Below are 10,165 nucleotides of genomic sequence, written 5' to 3' on the forward strand. Positions count from 1 at the left end.
ATCCCCCCTCGACGATGCAGCTTCAGACCCAACAGGTTGGTCTGTTATTCCCAAGTCCATCGTTGCATTGCTAGGCTGAAGTACAATTCTGACTGGAGGTTCTATGAACGAGCACACAAGTTTCGCGTCGCCAACATTACTCTGTTGTGTAATTTTCGTTGAGCCTTCATTCTCCACCTCGGCTACCGCGGTAAGATCCACCGGGCATACCTGGTGAATTCTCGGCAAGAATTCAGCAACGAAGTTTACCAAGGCTTGTGCTTTTATGGCTGTTCAGGGTTGAAACTTGACGTCGAATTGCCCCAATTCAACTGCCCACTTTAGAATTCGATCGGAGAAATCCGTCCGCTCAAACAAGGCTTTCAGGGGGAATTCAGTCAACACGACGATTGTGTGAGCATGAAAGTAGTGCGCCAATTTCCTGGAGGCCATTATTAACACCAAAGCAAGTTTTTCCAGCGGAAAATACCTTGACTCTACCGGTAGCAGGGCCTTGCTCATGTAAAAGATAGGGAGATGCTGGATGCCTTCTGACCGGACAAGCACCGCGCTAACTACATGTTGAGAAACTGCCAGATAAAGGTAGAGTTCTTCGCCGGGCTTGGATGTCACCAATAATGGGACGGAAGAAAAATAAGTCTTGAGCTCGGCCAAAGCCCTGTCATATTCCTCGTCCCATGAAAACTTGGACTTCAAGGCGCGAAAGAAATGGCGACAGCGATCTGATGACCGGCTTATGAATCAGTTAAGCGCGGCTGCCATACCGGCAAGATGTTGCACGTCCTTTGCCGAGTTGGGCTACTTCAATTCTTGTATGGCTTTGATTTGTGAGGGGTCCGCTTCGATGCCTCGGTTTGTGACTAGGAAACCCAAGAATTTCCTGGATCCCACGCCGAAGGCACACTTTGACGCATTCAAGTGAAGCTTGTGTTGTTTAAGAACGGCGAACATCTTGGCTAGGTCGGATAAGTGGTCAGCCTGCCGCCTGCTTTTGACCACCATGTCATCGATGTAAGCCTCCATTGTCCGGCCCAGCAGAGGAGCGAACATTTTAGTCACCATCCTTTGGAAAGTCGCCCGGCGTTCTTCAAACCAAAAGGCATGACTCGATAGTAGAACAGTCCCCTTGGGGTAGTGAAAGAGGTTACCTTGCGGTCGAGAGCATGTATGGCGATCTGGTGATAACCGTGATAGGTATCCAGGAAACTGAGTCTGTTATGCCCGGCTGTGAGATCCATTAGCTAGTCTATTCTGGGCAGAGAAAAGCTGTCTTTACGGCAGGCCCGGTTAACAGTCTTGTAATCAACGTAAACTTGTCATTTCCCATTCTTCTTAGGCACTACGACCGTGTTTGAAACCCACCGAGGGTAGTGCACTTCCTGGATAGCCCTTGCTTCCAGCAGATTCCTCACTTCCTCCACGACTACCTCAGCGTGATGAAGAGCCAATCTCCTCGTCCTTTGAATGACAAGGCGTGCATCCAGGAAAACATTGAGTTGGTGGCAAATAAAGTTTGGATCAATGCCAGGCATATCATACGGCGTCCATGCGAAGACTTCGATATTCACCATCAAGAACTCTACCATCTCGGTCCTTTCTTGGGCGATCAGGCTTGATCCTAGCAAAAAGAACTTGTTTGGACTTTCGGAGTCAATCCGCACTTCCACCAACTCTTCAACAGCCTTTTCCTCGGCCCTGGTGCCCACGTCATCAAGGACACTTTGGTCTTCTGGACCTTCAATCATTTGCACGAAGCCTTTGGCAGCTCGGCTCCCATTCACTGCCACGAAACATTGCTTCGACATGACTTGATCGCCCCAAATTTCCTCAACTTCCCCCATAGCCGAGAGGAACCTTATAACCTGGTGGTAGGTTGATGCGACCGCCTACATAGCGTGAAGCCATCCCCTATCTAAGATCAGGTTGTATGTGGACGGCACCTTCAATACCCAGAACTCCATCTGCTTGACCGCGGATCCGGCTTTGACTGGTAAGATTATCTTTTCCATAGGCCACTCCGGTTGTGAGTTGAAACTAACTAGTGGCGAAGTTGCCGGAGCCAAGTCTGTATCCCGGAGTTTGAGTTGCTTGAAGGTGTTGTAGTACATAATCTCAACCGAGCTTCCCTGGTCAATCAAAATGCGCTTGACATCGAAGTCTCTGACGTGGAGGGTGACTACTAGGGCGTCGTTGTGCAGCGTTTGAATGCGCTCTAGGTCCCTAGTTCAGAAACTAATCACATCTTTCTCCTCGGTCTTGCCCCTTTTGATCGCGGGCTGGACTGACAAAACTTCCCTCATATGTTCCGCCTTTTTTATCATCCCTCGGAACTCGCATACCCACGCTGGCTCCACTATGCCGTGGGTCACATTGACCACTCCTTGAGGGGGCGCCTCTAGGTCATCCGAATCACTCGGATCAGCCGGGGCGTGGTGCACGGCTCTAACGCCCCCTTCGATGTAAAGGTCTAAGTGACCGACTGTGACCAACTCCTCCAAGTGTTGCTTTAGGGGCAAACAGTCCTCTGTCCGGTGCCCTCACTCTCTATGGAATGTGCAGCGGTACCGCGGATTGAAACCCTTTTGCGCATCACCTAACTTGGCGGGAAACCGGACGTAATCCTCGTCGCGAATTTCACTAAGTATGCGATAAATCGAAATCTTAAATACCGTGGTGATGCCCGTTCGAGCATTTAACTTTCTGTTTGTATCAACTGCGCCATCGCGGGGATATTCTGCTCGGTCATTGCAGCGACCTCTACCCCAGTTTCTACAATTTAGTCCACGGTCAGATTCCCCAGCGCGATCATTTGGACGATTAGTCTCCTGTCTGACCGCGTGTACCTTGCCAGCCACCCTTTTGTCTGTTGTCACCGGATTTGTCTTCGCAATGGACGCCACCACATCATCCTCTACTCGGATGTACTCGTTAATGTGTTGCATTAGTTGGCCCATGGAAGTCAGTTGATTCATCGTGAGCGAGTCCCTCAGTCTATGTCCGACCGGGAGACCGCGCTTATATTGGGTGATTGCCAGGTTGGTCGGGCAATCCAAGATCTCGTTGAAGGTTTCCCAGTACCTAGCGTTGTATGCCTTTAGGTTGTCGCTCGACTCCATCTTGATGCTCAGGAGGTGGTCCACTTCCTTTGGCGTTTTGGTGTTAGTTTTGAATCGAGTCACGAATGCTTCCGCCAACTACTGCCATCTTTCAATGCTCTCCTCCAGAAGCCTCTCAAACCATTTCAAGCCCAACTCGCCCAAACTCGATAGGAAAATAAGGCACATGAGAGCGTCATTACGCCTGTGTTCGGCCATGAACGGCCGGAAGTGGCTTACATGCATGTACAGATCGGTTTTTCTGTCATAAAGCGTAACCTTAGGCTGGTGAAAGCCCTCTGGGAGAGGTGTGGTCTCTATCTCGAAGGAGAAGGGAGTGGCGTTCAGTCTCGCCAAATCTGTGTCCAGAGGAACAGGCACGGCTAAGCAGGGCGGTGGCATTATGACCTCTTCGCTGGCGTGACCTCCGTAGGATAACCGCTAGAGCGCCGACACCCTTTGAACCTCCCGTCGACGAGCTCGTTCCTTCAGGACATCCCTCAAGTCCTCCGAACGAACGGAGTAGGAATATCTCGACGTCATCGACGGACGTGAGGGATGGTAGGTACTATCTTGCACGCTAGACTTCTCTGCAGGAGTGTCTGAGTCTCCAACCCTATAGCTCCTGGTGATAGAAAAAGAGGGCATGTGCTGCTGGCTCTTGCTGCCTGAACAGTGGGGTTGGGTGCCCTCACTGTGGTCTCCCACTCCAACAGCACCCTTCCCTCTGACCTGACGCTTGAGAGCTTCCATCTCTGCCGTCATTCTCTGGATGATGGCATCTTAGTCCCTCAACTTGTGCTCCAAGTGTTGAGCGTGCGACTCTCTTCGTCGCCGGTGTCCGTCTGGGCTCCGCGAGTGACCAAAGCTTCTGGCGCGCCTATCACGTGCATCTCTCGAAAGACCTCCTGGGGAAGCCTCGAGGTCTGCCATATTCGGAATGGCGGGAAGTTCGTCTCTCCGTCAGACTGATTCGGGGGTGACACCGTCGATGGCAGACAATGGCACTTCATCGTTGTTCGCCATGAAATGTGATCCAAGGAGCTTGGAGGCAAGCTTGTGTCTGCTCAAAACCTTAACCCAAAAAACTCATAATGAAAACAGTGAAGAAAACTTGAAGGGAAAAATTAAGTATGGGCCATTAAAGAGAGTTCCTTATATGGTACTTGAACAGACACCAACTTAGGAAATTCAAAAGTTGAAACTATTTCTCGACGTCCATAAACCAACTAGTGGTTAAGATGTCTGAATTCAAAATCTTTAAACTGATTTATTCAAAAGGTCCCAAACTGTTTGTTTGAATATTTTATTTATTTATTTCTATATATATATATATAAACTTGAAGTTTCATCTCATGGATATCTTCAATGGAAGACTTCCAATGGAAACTTGAAGGAATATAAAAAGTCCTTCCTCTATTTGTAGTAGATGAGAGCACATTCATTTGTTCAAGATTTCTATGTGGGAACCAAGTTAAAAAATTTAAATTCCAAGTGAATGGAGGGAAAATGAAATATTAAATTCTCTCCAATGAAAGTGTAGAGATTCTTTTAGATTTTAATGTGGGAATCAAGAAAAGAAACAAAGCAAAAAAAAATATAAAGATTATTATTGTTTTTAGTAAATAATATATAACAGTAATTCACCCATAAATAGATAAGTATGACTGTGGACTTGCAAGTTACAACTCAATAAGTGGGAAGCTTAAAGATTATACCATATGAAAAGGTCAAATTAGCAAATAAGTGGAGATCATATCATTAACATGGGATGAAACATAATGAAATAGTGAATTAGTAAAGTGATTTTTATAAAATTAAAGAATCATCTCAATATATATTTTACAAATACTCATAATGCATAGATAATTGTGGAGAAATGGTTCGGAAATACTCTTTAGATCCTGTAGGACGCTCGTGATCCTCAGCTAGTCACCTGAAAAGGAATGAACACTCCGATCGGGGATGTCAGAATTAGTACTCCGACGGATAAGTCAGTATATATTCTTTTGGTTGCTTATATCTCAAGTTAGATTTTTTCTCACATACCTCTCTTTGGCTGTTGTTCCTCTATTTATATACGCTCCTGGTCCTCAGGGTAGGACCCACTCTTAATCCGTCATGTGATTGTTCACTCGGCCCTCCTTTTTGTCATATTCCAACTTTCACTCAGCTCCTTACTCAACCGGCTTTATGGCCGATTAGGATACTCGGCATCTAGAACGTACAAGACGGGGGTGAATATAGTATATACCCGAATTTTCTAAATATGTACTCGGCCTATCTGCGTCCCCTGATATTCGACTCCCACAATTTCCCCCCAAACACCCCACTAATACCAGTTAGTCGGGGTGTTTGGTTTTGAACTTGGAAAGTCAAAAATTCAGCGGTTAACCTTATTCCAACGTGTGTCAGAACGCACACGTTTTTTGGTCATCATTACAATTTCCTGCCCATTCATACGCTTCCTCCATTTAATGTGATTTAAAACTTTGGCTCTTCAAATGTATGTTTTGAATACTCAAAAGTTTCTGGTTCGCTTTCTAGTGCAACTCCTTCACTTCGCGACCTCTGCAACTTCCTCCTGTTTCTCATTTTCCATTCTGTTTCCTGTAAGTTTTTTTCTCCTTCACTTCCAATCTGTTTCCTTGTTTACTTTTAGTTTTTCTTAATCCTTAGGCTGGCTAGGATGACAATACATTTGAAAGAGCTCCCTTCTACAGATCGAATTTCCAGCTTCCGACGCCATTACTCCATCCCCGATGACGTCCATCTGTCACTCTTGGCAGACAGCACCACTGATATGGAGAAGACTGATGAGAGTACAATTGTCTTTCCTCTCCTATCGATTGCTAAGGGCGGAGTCCGTTTTCCCCTTCACCCATTTTTAAGAGCTATCCTTTTACACTGGGGTCTAATTCCTTCCCAGCTTAACGTGAATTTTTTCCGTACCATAATGGAAATTATAGAGTTGAATCGACGTCTTAGGATTAACCTAGGTATACCTACAATTTGGCATTGTTATGCCTTAACCAAGTCTACTGGCCGGCTGGAACGCTATTTTCTTAGGGCCAAGGATACCGATCATCACTTAGTGACTATGCTTGCCAACTCTGGCAAGCGTGTTGACAACGTGATGGTTGTTGTCCGAGGCAACTGGGAATTCGGCGAGGGTGAAGATCGCCTAGATCCTGTGCCAAGGCGAAAAGGCGAACCAGGTGGCCGTGTAGCTCATTTTCATTTCTGTTATTACTATATATGTACTCGGCTCTCCTTCCATGTACTTACCGTTTTGTTTATGCAAGCAACGATTTAAAGAAAGTGTTGGTTTCAGCCGATGACGCTGTACTTGTGGTAATTAAAATCGCACTACAGTTCGTCGGTCGTCCAAACCTTCAGAAACAAGGGAGGGCGGTCCACATTCTCTTGCGGTACGAGCCGACTTACACAACGTTTTCGGTGGTAGACCACATTCAAATTTCGAGAGGCAAAGATCATCTTATAGGCCTTATCTTCCCCAGCTTCAAAAACCTAAGACAGATTGGTTTAGAAGCCTCCGATTCGGAACACGTGAAAGAACGAGCAACCGAACAGGTCACTGAGGACCCGAACCAGTTGGAAGCCGAGGTAGATGAAGCTCTCAACTCGGCCTTTGAGGAAGTCAGACTCAATTCGTCTGACCCTCTATCCACATCAGGCCAAGGGGACGTCTCCTTCGAAGACATTTTCGCAAATTTGGGAGACCTTCCCGGCGCTTATCCTAAGTATATGGCTGCGGAATCGCTCATGCAACTTGCCTGAAAGAAAAATACCGAAAGGATGACCGCCAGGAGGAGAACCGAGGCCGTCCGATCAGAAACTCCACCCGTCACGGTCGTTGAGTCTTCTCCGCCTGTTATTACGGAAGAAACGGTTCAAACTGAAACCGCCAAGATGGAGCAGGTAGAACGGGCGGATGAAGCTGAGCAAAGGGGGGAAAAGCGCCCCGCCGAGCAAAAAGCCGTGCACGATGAGGGCCAAAGCGACAAACGGCCACGCATTGAGGAATCAAACTTGGCTATTCCGTTTACTGTTCAACCAAGGATAAGGATATGCCGATTGCCTCTGATGCGTCGACTTTGAAGGACCCAGCTGTGGCCTTAAGCATGGCCTCCTCAATATCCTTGCTGATTGACAGAGCCACATTTCGCGCGGAGCCAGATCTAATGTTAATTGCTTTGGCAGCTTAGTCAGCCTTATCGGTACATTACTTGCCTTATCTGCAGTCTTCCGTTTAAATACATATATATATATATATAAATATTTTTCTTATTATTTTTTTGTTGTAACTCTATTTCCTTGTTTTGTAGATGGTGGGCAGGATAGCTGAGATCGGCCGCCGTCAACATGACGCGATAGAATAGATCGGCTTCTTGAAAGCCGAAATTGACAATGAAAAGAACAAGGTTGTGGTAGCCTCTCAAAGGGCCGATCATGAGGCAGCGCAAGCAGCGGAGGAACGAGCGAGAGCCGACTCTGAGGCAGAGTGAGCGAGGATTTCTGACCAATTGAGGCTTGCCGCCGAGGAGAAGGCAAAGGCGAGCGAAGACACGCTCAAGTTAGCCAAGGAGGTGATCGCCAAGCTGGAAGCCGACTTGGAAGAATCGAAGAAGGCAAAGGAAATGGCCGACTCCAAGATTTCCAAAGCGTTCCAAGTTGGGAAGGATGCCGCCCTGGAAAACTACGTGGAAGAAGTGCCGAAGTTCGAGAACCGGGGTTTCAAACACGGCTGGGTCAGAGCCCTCACTGCTATGAATGTGACATTGGCGCAACCGATTCCATACGAGCAGGTAGACATTGAGTCGCTAGCATCTAACCCTGAAAATTGATTAAGGCATATTTTGGTTTTTGGTAGGCATCTTAGATGCATAGTTTTCTTAGGTTTTTGTTAGTAGATTTTCATTTCTTTAAATGTAAGCTAATTTTCATATGTAAAATGACTACTATTAGCGTTCAATTTATAAATGAAAATTTTCTATGCTCTCAAATTTACTGTATGTACTATTTGTCTTTAATTCATTAATGACAATTTCTTATGTTTTTCTGTTTACTATGAGTAAATAGTCTATCTGATAGGTTAACCGAATTAACTAAACATCCTCTACCTCTTTGCTCTTTAGCCGAATAACTAAAAGAATCAGTAGTTAACAAGTTGGAAAGGTGCATGAAAATTCGATAGACTAAGTAAAACGGCTTAAGGCTTCGGCATCTGGCTGATTATATTACTGAATCTGCCCTTGCCCCAGTTGGTGCGTGAACTGGGACGCCAAATGAGATTAGCTCTTGGATCGGCTGGGGCACTTAACCCGATCAGCGCAAGGGCTTGCCCTATGGCCGATTAGATTAATGAATCTGACCTTGCCCCAGCTGGTGCATGAAGTGGGACGCCGAATGAGATTAGCTCTTGGATCAACTAGGGCACCCAACCCAATCGGCGCAAGGGCTTACCCTATGGCCGATTAGATTAATAAATCTGCCATTGCCCCAGCTGGTGCATGAACTGGGACGCCGAATGAGATTAGCTCATGGATCGGCTAGGGCACTCAACCCGATCGGCACAAGGGCTTGCCTTATGGCCAATTAGATTAATGAATCTGTCCTTGCCCCAGGCGGTGCATAAACTGAGATGCCGAATAACATTAGCTTATGGCGGGGCTGGGGCACATGTTGTGATCAGCACCAAGTGTTGAAATTTAGCATTGATGATGTCGCCTCGGGGGTGCTGCACCTATAAGGTATAAATGGGTCGGGTGGTGAGTGCGCGGAGGGGTCATTGTTGCGTTCAGAGTCAATAAATTTAGGGAGGGAAAGAGTAGTATGGACAATTTGTAGATGGCAAGAAGGTTATTCTTTAACAGCAGAGGAGAATGAAGGACATTGGCTGAGCTAGACGTGGAAATGAATCAAAGTGGCGAGCCTATACGCACGGGAAGTAAGACGTCGAGGGGGCGGGAAAAACGCCAGTCCCCACGTCGTCAAAGTAGGTCTCCTAGAAGGAAAAAACAACAACTAGGTACCCTCAACTGCGCTCGAGAGGAGAATCTGGTGCGACACCATGCCCGTTGAGTTTTGTGATTTTTGTAGGGAACAAACCGATGATGAAAGCAGATTCAATTGTTCACGACCCAAATGTGGCAGTTGACTTTGCTCGACAGATTTTTCCACTAGAAGTCCAACAGTCGATAGTCGGTCGACAAGACTTTGAAGTGTTTCGGGAGGGCATCCATGGACCGGTGAAAGGGCTGTATACCGCCTATGAAATCGGCATGCATCTGCGTACCACGCGGCAGGAGATAGAGCAGAAGGATGAACACATTCGGAATTTAAAAGCTTGCGTGGAGAAGGCCGAGCGTGAACTGAGAATGACCAAAACTGCCGAGACAAATTCAGCAGGCCAAGCTAACCCAGTTGTGGAGGAAAGGGTGACCCAACGACTGTTAAGTCATGCGATTGCCGATCGAGATACGGCAAGCATGTTTGCGATAGAGACTGCAATGACCAGGGCCTATGAACAAGGCTTCCACGACGGTTGAAAAGTTAGGATAGATAAGCCAAAGGAAAAGCTCGCCGAGGAGGTTTGCCAATGCGAGAATCGGGGATTCAAGCACGGGTGGGTTAAGGCTCTCCAAGCCGCAAAGGCTCTCTAGGCAGCAGGCGTTGATTCGGCGTCGCCGTTATATCGAAGTCACGACTTTCCCTTACCGATTTTCGAAGTCAAGAAGAGCGACAGCGAGGGGGATGCCGGATAAAACGGAACATGTTGTACCCCGCTCTAAAGTAGATTAAAAATGAATTATGTATTATGGATTAATTCAATGAAACATGTTATTATTATTTTTCTTTTTTTTTAAAGTTTGTTCGTTATTTCGATTTATGTTTGTAGATTTGGCTAAGATCATCTTCCATTTTATGTCGACGTCATTTATGCATGTTAATCATAAAATTCATGAAGAGGGCTTCGAATTAGGACGCTCTTTCGTGTCGATCATGATATCCACGAAGGGTGCTCTGAATCCGGAGTCTTATTCGGC

Source organism: Camellia sinensis, chromosome 3, assembly GCF_055761805.1.
Source record: "Camellia sinensis isolate YWXY chromosome 3, ASM5576180v1, whole genome shotgun sequence".
NCBI classification, from domain to species: Eukaryota; Viridiplantae; Streptophyta; class Magnoliopsida; order Ericales; family Theaceae; genus Camellia; species Camellia sinensis.